Below are 11,119 nucleotides of genomic sequence, written 5' to 3'. Positions count from 1 at the left end.
CTTTGGAAAAAAAGATTCAGGATTATAAACATTTCTTGCTTCACTCCATTACCCCTTTGACCAGGAAGCAGTTTTGTTAATTTGTAAAATCAGAAAGTTTGAAGCTGCAGGAAAAATACATCAACGATGGCTATAAAGTCTCCTTTTTTTCCTTGTTTTGCCCATTTTTAATTTATCTGGAACCATCCTTTTCTCTACTTCATTTACTTTCACTGACGCATTTTCAAATCATTCATCTTTCCTATCAATTAACAATAATTTATATCACCATATTTGGTTGAGCAAGATAAGAAATAATTACCAATGCTAATGCAAATAGCAGAAAATTCTACTATCACTGAATACACATGTATAGCATATAATTTTGTGCATTATATTTATCTTTGCAATTATGCTACATTTACCATAATATTAACATTACTTAGATTTCTTCTACCTGTGCCAATCGAGGACAAAGAGAAAACATTCAGAGGAAAGCCAAAGAAAATCACAAAAATGCAATAATTTACAAAGCTAGAAGGTTAATAGAAACTACTTACTCCAAGTTCTTTATTCTGTTCATGAACGTACTAAAAATGAGAGAAGTAAAGTAATGTCAATACTGAGTAGTAGTAGAGTCAAGATGAAACCAGGTTCCTAATTACTGACATGGATCTCTCTAAATTGCATTATATGACATGCTTTCAAACAGAACATCTTGGGTCACTTGCTTTGCCTCTGAGAACTGAAGGTGAATTAGACTTAACCAAATGAAATAGTAAATGAAAAGATGGATGCATAAATGTGATACAAAATGAGTGATAAAAAAAAGACTGATTTAATTTAGTTTAAAACAGTGTAGGTGAATTTTCTCTTTAATATAACCTTTCCTCAAGTGTTCTAGTTCCACATTTATTCCAATTATTCTCATTTAATGCTAACATTGGTTGATTTTTTTCTTGTGTCTATGTGTATGTTTTTTAACTTTTGTCTCTCTACATATTAACTTAGCATATGTATACACACACACACACACACTAGAGGCCTGGTGCACGAAATTTATGCACAGGGGGTGTGTGTCCCTCAGCCCAGCCTGCACCATCTCCAATCTGGGACATCCCTCTCAAAATCCAGGACTTCTGGCTCCCAAACGCTTGCCTGCCTTCCTGCTTGCCCGACTGCCCCTAAACACTTCTGCCTGCCAGCCTGATCAATGCCTAACTGCTCCCCTGCTGACCTGATTGCCCCTAACTGCCCTCCCCTGCCAGCCTGGTCCCCCCCAACTGCCCTCCTCTGCTGGCCTGATCACCCTTAACTGCCCTCCCCTGCCAGTTTGGTTGCCCCCAACAGCCCTCCTCTGCAGGCCTGGTCATCCCCAACTGCCCTCCCCTGCCAGCCTGGTTACCCCTAACTGCCCTCCCCTGCTGGCCTAATTGCCCCTAACTGCCCTCCCTTGCTGGCCTGGTCACCCCCAACTTCCCTCCCCTGCTGGCCTCGTCACCCCTAACTGCCCTCCCTTGACAGCCTGGTCACACCTAACTGCCCACCCTTGCAGGCCTGGTCACCCTCAACTGCTCTCCCCTGCCGCCCCGATCACCCCTAACTGCCCTCCCCTGCAGACCTGATCGCCCCCAACTGCCTTCCCTTGCAGGCCTGGTTCCTCCCAACTGCCCTCCCCTGCCAGCTATTTTGTGGCGGCCATCTTATGTTCACATGGGGACGGCCATCTTGTATGTTGGAGTGACAGTCAATTTGCATATTACCTCTTTATTAGATAGAATATGCTGGATAATTTTCTAGGATATAGGAAGACAGCAGTAAATAAACTGATATATTATCTCTTCTTATGTATCATTCACTCTAATGGAAAAAATAAATAATAAATATATATATAGCTTAATGTTAGGCATTTCCTATGAGCCAGGCACTTTTAGCGCTTTATTATTATATTTTTAAAGTACAATTTCCATTTATTTTTTCCCCCAGAGAACTTTTCTTCACTCCTTAAAGACTTAGCTCCTCACATGGGCTTTGGTGGAGGTCATGGGGCAGCACCTGCAGGTCTAAATCAGGGTGGGGGTGTTGGGTCCTTCTGGGCTTCCCAAGAACCATTCCTGACTACCTTTCTGTGAATGGCACAGCTCACACAGTAATGCAGCTTCACATACAGCTTGGGAAGCACATAGGCGTCGAAGACACTGGCTTCGGAGATGTCCCTAAGGGCTGCGGCCCCTACTATGTTTCGAATGACAAATTTCTTAATGGCCTTGACCTTGGGCACACACCAGGTGCAATTGGTGTAACGAATAGGCTGCACATGGCCTCGGCCTTTTATTCCTTCTTTTCTTGGTCATCTTGGAAAGGATGACCCCAGAGAGGCACTTTTAGCACTTGAGATAAAATAATGTCATTATTATCGAGGTACTGTTATTAACCTAATTTTTCCAGTTGTGGAAACTAAGGTACAGAGTGTCAAAGTAAAATCACTAAAGATTGCACAGCTCATAAACAGAGAAACCTAGGAAATAGAACTCCACAATGTGTGGTCTCCACCACTATGCTATGGTCATTTTCAGTGTGGCAAGAGTTCTGAAAATAAAAAAGAAAGTGGGGCTTATTAAGAGAAAACAAAAATGAATAAGTAGGAGAAGAGGGCAGTATTTTATGTAAGGAGGTCAAGAGAACCTCAAGGAGAAGATGAGGTAGACAACCACGTAAGTAGTCGGGGAAGAACTTTGAGGGGACTGGAAGGCAAACCCTTGCATTGGAGAAGGGCCTCCTGTATCCAGGGAACAACAGAGAAAACAGCCTGGGTGCTCTGCCCTGGGAGGGAAACAGTGGGGGAGTTAACAGAGAGGGCGGGTACCAGATGATGTCACACTTTGAATCTCAGTACAGTCTTTATGTGTGATGAAAAATCTTTGAGGAACTTTAAGCAAATATGTACCACATTCATGTTTAAAAAGATGAGTTGGACTAAGTCTTAAAAATAGTGTAAAGGCTAATAGTGGAATAAGAAGAATCAATAAGATTGGGGAGAGGATGCCTAGAGATTTAATGGCAGAGGTGGTGACAGATGGTGAGATTAAGATTTCCTGGTTACTGCATATGGGATTGAAGGTAAAGGGAGTCAAGGTTGGCTTCAGGGGTTTTACCTTGCCCCACAGGGAAACGGCAGTGGCAAGTACTTCAATGGGGAAACGTAAGGGAGGAATAGATTGGTGGTAGGGTGAATATTCAGTTTTGAACTGTATAGCTTTGAGATACTCTTTATTTCTAAACTTTGTAACGTGGCTAGTAAAAACTGAATTTTATTTTTTACTTAATTTACTAAATCTAATCTTATTGATTTCAGCGAGGAAGAAAGAGGGAGATAGAAACATCAATGATGAGAGAGAAACATTGATTGGCTGCCTCTTGCATGTCCCCTACTGGGGTGGAGCCAGCAACCCAGGCATGTGCCCTGACTGGGAATCAAACCATGACCATGACCTCCTGGTTCATGGGTCAATGCACAACCACTGAGCAACAGTGGCCATATAACAAAATAATATTAAATATTTGTTGTGGTTGTTGTTGCCTATCTAGTTTGCCCCCATACTTTCTTGCTTCTTTTCTCTTTCTCTTCATTTATTATTTCTTTTTCTCATCTTTGCCTTTATTTTTTTTTCCCTTCATTAACTTAAAAAAAAGCAGCTCTATATATTTTCCAATTTAAGTAGCATGACTTGTCTTTGCTTGGGAGAAAGAGATAAAGAAATAGAGAATAAGAAAAATTTCCCTATCTTTCAGACAATTCATAGAACATAGAAAACACTTCTTTTCACATAGGAAATGAGACACTACTTTGTTTTATCTTTTCATTTGCTGTCAAATTTTTTGTTCGAAAAAGCTCTAGCACATTTCATGTCTGTTCCATGTGGACTCTTCCCTGCCACTTGGTGCTGTATTTGTCTCATTCTATTACAGCTGTTTAACTTTAAGAACACTGCAGTTCGGCATTAGATTATCTTCCTATTTTAGTTTGTCTAAAATGGAATTTTAGCAGCATTTTTGCATCTATTTTCCTTGTCCTCCATAATTAATGACATGTACACTTCTACTAGGTATTCAATGTTAAAATAATAAGGTGAAAAAATAATGACTCAGAGACATTAATTGTTAACAGGTAAGTTTTTAAATTTTAATTGTTATTGCTATATATTAGGGTTATATTGAGGGCACTCATTGTAGCCCTGAAATCATGCCATGTAGTAAATTAATGTTGTTGTTGTTTTCTTTAATAGTAATGTTATTTCGGTAAAAATCAGATATGTGGGCCAGTCTACAGCTATCACAGTATTTGTTTTCTCTTTCTTACTAGTCTGGATATAATTATAGCTAACAACTTATCTATGCCTTTTAGTGCACTTAATACCACAGTATACCAACTTAGAAACAACAACAAAATGTTTGAACAGAAGAGCAAACAAGCAGTTAATGAGTAAAGAATGACTTTAAAAATTCAAATGATATCTCAGAATAAAGGTAAAATAATTCCTTGGAAGAGACTGAATGTGACTGACAAGCTCTACACCCATTAATTTCCTGCTCTTTCATATAATTTTGAAAAAATGTATGCTTTTATGTTTTTTCTTCTATCCTTTATTTCAGTAGAAAATCCATTCACTCTAAGTCATCACAAAAGATGTCCTCTGCTCTTTTATGTCTTTTAAAAATACATATTAATTTATTCCATTTATTCAATATATGAGTGGTCACTGTTGCTTGACTCCTAACTTTCCCAACTTACTACTAAGTCTTGTTGATTTTTCCTATTGGATGCTTTTTCTTATATTTTGTTTCTTTACTCTTGTTACTTTAAGTTTAGTTCAAATCCTTATCATCATACTTGTACCCAATTATAATAAACTAGAGGTCTGGTGCATGAAATTCATGCACGGGGGGTATCCCTCAGCCCTGCGGGATCAGGCCTAAACTCTCAGTTGGACATCCCTCTCGCAATCTGGGACTGCTGGCTCCTTACCACTCGCCTGCCTGCTTGATCACCCCTATCCACTCTGCCTCAGCCCCTGCCACCACGGCTTCATCCAGAAGGATGTCTGGAATGACATCTGGAAGATCCTTTAGCTGTCCATTCTAATTAGCATATTACACTTTTATTATTATAGACTAGAGGCCTAGTGCATTAAAATTGTGCATGGGAGGTGGGGGTCCCTCAGCCCGGCCTGCACCCTCTCCAATCCGGGACCCCGAGGGGGCCTGAACCAGCAGTCGGACATCTCTCTCGCAATCTGGGACCGCTGGCTCCTAACCACTTGCCTGCCTACCAGCTTGATAGCTGCTTAACTGCTCCCCTGCCAGCCTGATGGCCCCCAAATGCCCTCCTCAGTCAGCCTCACAGCTCCCAACTGCCCTCCCCAGCCAGCCTCATGCCCCCAACTGCCCTCCCCTACTGGCCTCATGGCCCCCAACTGCCCTTTCCTTCTGTCCTGATCGCCCCTAACTACCTCTGCCTTGGCCCCTACCACTGTGGCTTTGTCCGGAAGGAAGTTGGAAAGTAGGAAGATGTCCAGTCTCCCAGTCTAATTAGCATATTACCCTTTTATTTGTATAGATTCTTAAGTGCCTTCCTTTTCTCCAGAATTTCAGATTTTAACTCCATCTAGTAGTCTACCTCAAGATCCACCTCCTTCCAAAGCAACTCACAGTACATCACCCTACATTCAAAAATTTTATATTTCTACCTTGAATGAAGTCCAAACTCTTTTGTTATATGACATTGACTAAAATGATATTTCCAACTTCTCTTGTTTGGTATACTCAGCAGAAGAACTTTAAGCAAAGATCCAAATGCAGTATTTGGGAAGTGATCAATGAAACAGAAGAGAATGAGAAGTGAAACAAAATGGAAGGCAGCCAGTAAAGTATACATTATCAAGCAAGTTTCTACTGTGTGCATCAGGAAGTTTTTAATCCACATGGGGGACTTTGAGAATTACTGTAGGATATATGTCTCTGTGTTTTCCAATACAAGGAGCAAGAGAAGGGACTTTTATTCAACAATGGATATAATGATAATAATGATACATTTAGTAAGTATTTAACCTTTGTTAGGCTCTGATTAGATACACTCATATGCATTATTTAATTTAATGAAATACCTGTGAGGTTGATATTACAATCACTTCACAGTGTTTGCAGATGTCAGGTGACTTGCTCAAAGTATAGGCTCACATGGCAAATTTACTCATATTGGTTTGTGAGTTATGGTCAATAATTCAGCACTGTTCATTGTGTACTGCTTTTGGTGATAAGCTTCAGATCTTCATTGGAATCACAAGCAAGTAGTCCCAGTTTTGTGAATTCATATGCCTTTTAGCAGCTGTGCCTGTGATCCATCAGATGACTTACTGACTCCTCAAATTCTGTAATTTCTTTATCAGTTTCGGCTTTGTAAATTTATATGGCAAATTTCCTTAGTACAGTGACAATTTTATCTACATTATTAGTAACATACAACAATTTAACATATAATTATTTACTATGATATTGCTCTAGGGTGCTGATTATAATTAATTTTATCTTTTACATTTTTCTGAAACATTGCATCTAAATATTTTATGGGCACCCAGCCGGTGTGGCTCAGTGGTTGAGCATCACCCATGAACTAGTAGGTCATGGTTCGATTCCCCATCAGGGCACATGCCCAGGTTGTTGGTGCAATCTCTAGTAGAGGTTATGCAGGAGGCAGTCAATCAATGATTCTCTCTCATCATTGATGTTTCTCTCTCTCTTTTGCTTCCCTTCCTCTCTCTAAAATTGATTAAAAAACACATATTAAATATTTTATGGGTCATTTTCAATACAGTTTTCTGATATACATTTGCTACATTTACTATAATATTTTAAATTTCATCTCTATTGAATTATATGTTTTATATATGTATATATATACATACAGGTATATATACATACATCTTATATAATAAAAGGCTAATATGTAAATCGACCCAACAACAGAACAACTGGTTGCTATGATGCACACTGACCATCAGGGGGCAGATGCACAATGCAGGAGCTGCCCCCTGGTGGTCAGTGCACTCCCACAGGGGGAGTGCCACTCAGCCAGAAGCTGGGTTCACACCTGGAGAGTGCAGAGGTGGGGAGCAGGCCTAAGCCAGCAGTTGGACATTCCCCAAGGGCTCCCAGGATGCAAGAAGTGCAGGCCGGGCTGAGGGACCCCTCTGAGTGCACAAATTTTATGTGCCGGGCCTCTAGTATATAGAAGATTCGTGCAAGAATGGGCCTTCTTTCCCCTGGCTGCCACACTGCCTTCACTCTGGCTGGAGCCGCCTTTTTGCTCAGGCCCGGAGCCGCCTTTCTGCTCCAGCCCGGAGCTGCCTTTATGCCTTCCCACGCTGCCCAGAGGCCCGGAGCAGCTGGGGTGGTGCAGAATGCCTGCATCCTGCCACTGGCCACTAGGCACCTGCATATGCAAATTAACCCACCATCTTTGTTGTGTTAATTTGCATACTCACTCCTGATTGGCTAGTGGGCATCACGAAGGTATGGTCAATTAGCATGTTACTCTTTTATTAGTGTAGATATATTGATTTCAGAGAGGAAGGGAGAGGGAGAGAGAGATAGAAACATCAATGATGAGAGAGAATCATTAATTGGATGCTTCCTGCCAGTCCCACACTGGGCATCAAGCCTGCAACCTGGGCATGTGTCCTGACCAGGATTTAAACTGTGACCTCCTGGTTCATAGGTTGACACTCAACCACTGAGCCATGCCAGCTGGGTTGGATTATATGTTTTCTATACAATTTTCAATTCATTAACACTAAAGTGTATGTGTGTGTAAAAATATATGCATATATAATGATATGCATCTATTTTATTAAATACATTAAAATTAAGTTAGAATGCATAATTTTGGTTGCTTGAAGTATTATTAAAATATACTAATAAAAGCATCTTATTTAAGGAAATTTGTATTTTATTTTTGGCAGCAATAATTCACTATGTATCTTTATAGTAGATATTTTCTACAAGTATAAAGAAGCAATGAAGAAAAGCATGAAAAGACATGTAATCAAATGATTACTAGATGTGTACAAAATTTAAAAAAACTTGGCTCCCTTTTTCTGTTCAACAATGCTTATGTTATTTATAAGATAATGCAAATATTCCCACATTAATTCACCACACTCTTCTTTAGAAATATGAGAAAATGTTAATGGGGTGAAATATGCAACACATTTTTAAATTAAGCTATTATGCTAAATTTATGCAAATATGACTATTGCTAGCTAAAATAATAATTTTTGAAATGTTGCCTTTGAAATGTTCATTAGCATGCATATTCCTTTTTTATGAAATTTATTGGGGTGACATTGGTTAATGAAATCATATTGGTTTCAAGTATACTTTTCTATGATATGTGATCTGTATATTGCATTGTGTGCCCACCACTCAAAATCAAATCATCTTCTGTCACTAGACCTTTTTATCCATTACCACCCCCTGTCAACCACCATACTGTTGTCTATGTGTTTCAGTTTTATAACCCACATAGCAGTGAAATCATATGGTTCTTAGCTTTTTCTGACCAACTTATTTCGCTTAGCACAATATTCTCAAGGTCCATCCATGTTGTTGTAAATGGCAGTATTTCATCTTTTCTTATGGCTGAGTAGTATACTATAGTATATATGTACCTCATCTTTATCCAATCTTCTATCACAGTACACTTTGGTTGTTTCCATGTCTTGACCACTGTGAACAATGTTGCAATGAACATAGGGGTGCATACATGTGAATAAATGTTTTTGAGTGTTTTGGATAGATACTCAACAGAAGGATTGTTGGGTCACTCTATTCTTAATTTTTTGATTTGCATAGCTAGTGAAGCTGAGCATCTTTTTATATATCTGTTGGCCATTTGTATGTCTTCTTGGGAGAAGTGTCTGTTCAGGTCCTTTGCCCATTTTTTTTTTTCAGTCCTCACTCAAGAACATGTTCATTAATTTTAGAGAGAGGAAGAGAGAGAGAAACATCAATATGAGAGAGTAACATTCATTGGATGACTTTCTTATGCTCCCCTACCAGGGACCAAACCCACAACCTAAGTATGTGCCCTGACCAGGAATCCAACTACGACCTTTTGGTATATGGGACAATGCTTCAACCAACTGAGCCACACCAGCCACACTTAATTGGATTGTTTGTTTGGTGTTGAGTTGAATGAGTTCTTTATATATTTTGGATATTAACCCCTTGTTGGAGCTCTCGTTTGTAAATATTTTCTCCCATTAGGTTGGTTCCCTTTTTTGTTGTTGACAGTTTCTTTTGCTGTGCAGAAGCTTTCCAGTATGATATAGTCCCATTGGTTTATTTTTGCCTTTACTTCTCTTGTCTTTAAGGTCAAATTCATAAAATCTTCTTTAAGACCAAAGTCTGTAAGTTTAGTATCTATATTTTCTTCTACATAATTTATTGCTTCAGGTCTTACATTTGGATGATCTGTATAGAGCTGTCGATTGAGTAGTTAGGTCCCCAGCTAAGATTGTGTGTTTGTCAGTTTCTTCCTTTAGTTCAAGGAAAGATTTTTGAAGGCTAGACAAAGTTCCACTAAGAAGGTGACCACTGAGTAAATGTCTAAATGAAGCAAGCTGACTCATGATAATTTATTAGCAGAGTGTATTCCAGACAGAGAGAAACAGAAAAGTATGAGCCTCTCAATCAGAATCATGCATAGTGTGGCCAAGGATCAGCCAGTAAATTTCTATAGCAGGATTAGAATGAAGAAAGGAGGTGGAAGATGACAGATGGCTCTTAACACCAGCTACAGATTTTGGACTTTCAGAAAAATGGGCAATTTATTATGCTTAAACCTCTAAAAAAGAGAACACCTCACTTTCTAAAGTGCTAATTTTCAGGTCCAGATGGATTTCAATATATGTGAACAAATTTCACATGGCAGAGTTGCAATGGTGATCAAGATTGCAGACTTTGAAATCCCAGCAATACTAATTGGTAATGTATGACCTTTAATAAGTGATTTAATCTTTTTAGGCTTTAGTTTTCTCAATTCCAAAATGGAGATGATGACTATGTCTCATAGATTATTAGAACATTAAATGAACCATGCACATAAAGCTCTTAACACCATATATGTCAAGTAAATGCTCTAAAAGTCTTTGATATTTAATAGTATTACTTTAGCATTTTAAAAGTAGAAATAATAGAATAGTAAGTCTAGTAGCATATGGTTACAGAATTAGTAGGTTACAGAATAGAAGGGCTGATTTCGAGAGTCATTAAAATGATAAAGATGTAAACTATTTATGGAAATATTTTCTTGAGATTCAGAAAAACAAACAAAAAGAATAACATTTGGATCACATTAATCAACTATAACCTAGGAAGCATGTTGGTGATACAGAAGGATTGTAGACTTTTGAAAGAGAAAATTATGATTCCTAGGGAATAGTGAGGTTTGAGCAAGAGCAAGTAATGATAAATGAACCATACAATAGAATTATTAAACAATCAAAAAGTTCTGAGAGATGTTGTAAGAATTACATATATTAATTTTATCAACATGTTAACAAATCTTATAATATCCTTATAAATGTACACTATCAGCCATAGACATAGGGTTGTCTGAAGTTAGATTATCTGGAAAGCATTCTGAGACAGAGATTCAGTGCAGGAATTTCCTGGAGTGTTGAGGGGTGAGGACCACACAGCTGACTAGGGGAGGAAGTGGAACAGCGGTAATACAATTCCAGTTGATGCCTCAGTCTGATTCCACAGGGATCTCAGAAACTTTGATGGCCACTCACGGTTGAACTGAACTGAAACAAGGGGGACAGGGCCTTTCTAATTCCACATAATCAGTCAAGAAGGTGGGGTGTGGGCTGTTCTGGAGAAGGGGCTGTAACTTTGGGTCAGGCAGCTCCTTTGGGCAAAGACAACTCCCAGAGAGGGACTCAGCTCAGTCTGTAGAGAAACTCCTGGAACCGGAGAAGGTAGGGGTTGGAGATGGCCTAGGCCCGTGGTCGGCAAACTGTGGCTCGCGAGCCACATGCAGCTTTTTGGCCCCTTGAATGTGGCTCTTCCACAAAAT

The 11,119-nt window shown here is 39.2% G+C and overlaps 1 pseudogene; it reads right to left on the bottom strand.

Annotated features, from left to right (window-relative positions):
* Positions 1 to 1,999: 1,999 nt before the first annotated feature.
* On the bottom strand, positions 2,000 to 2,333 carry LOC114231018 (40S ribosomal protein S26-like; annotated as a pseudogene).
* Between the last annotated feature and the right edge of the window lie 8,786 nt (positions 2,334 to 11,119).

The sequence above is a fragment of the Eptesicus fuscus genome, chromosome 2 (genome assembly GCF_027574615.1).
Source record: "Eptesicus fuscus isolate TK198812 chromosome 2, DD_ASM_mEF_20220401, whole genome shotgun sequence".
NCBI lineage: Eukaryota > Metazoa > Chordata > Mammalia > Chiroptera > Vespertilionidae > Eptesicus > Eptesicus fuscus.
The sequence above is the reverse complement of the archived record's forward strand: the minus strand, read 5'-3'. Positions and strand labels throughout refer to the sequence as shown.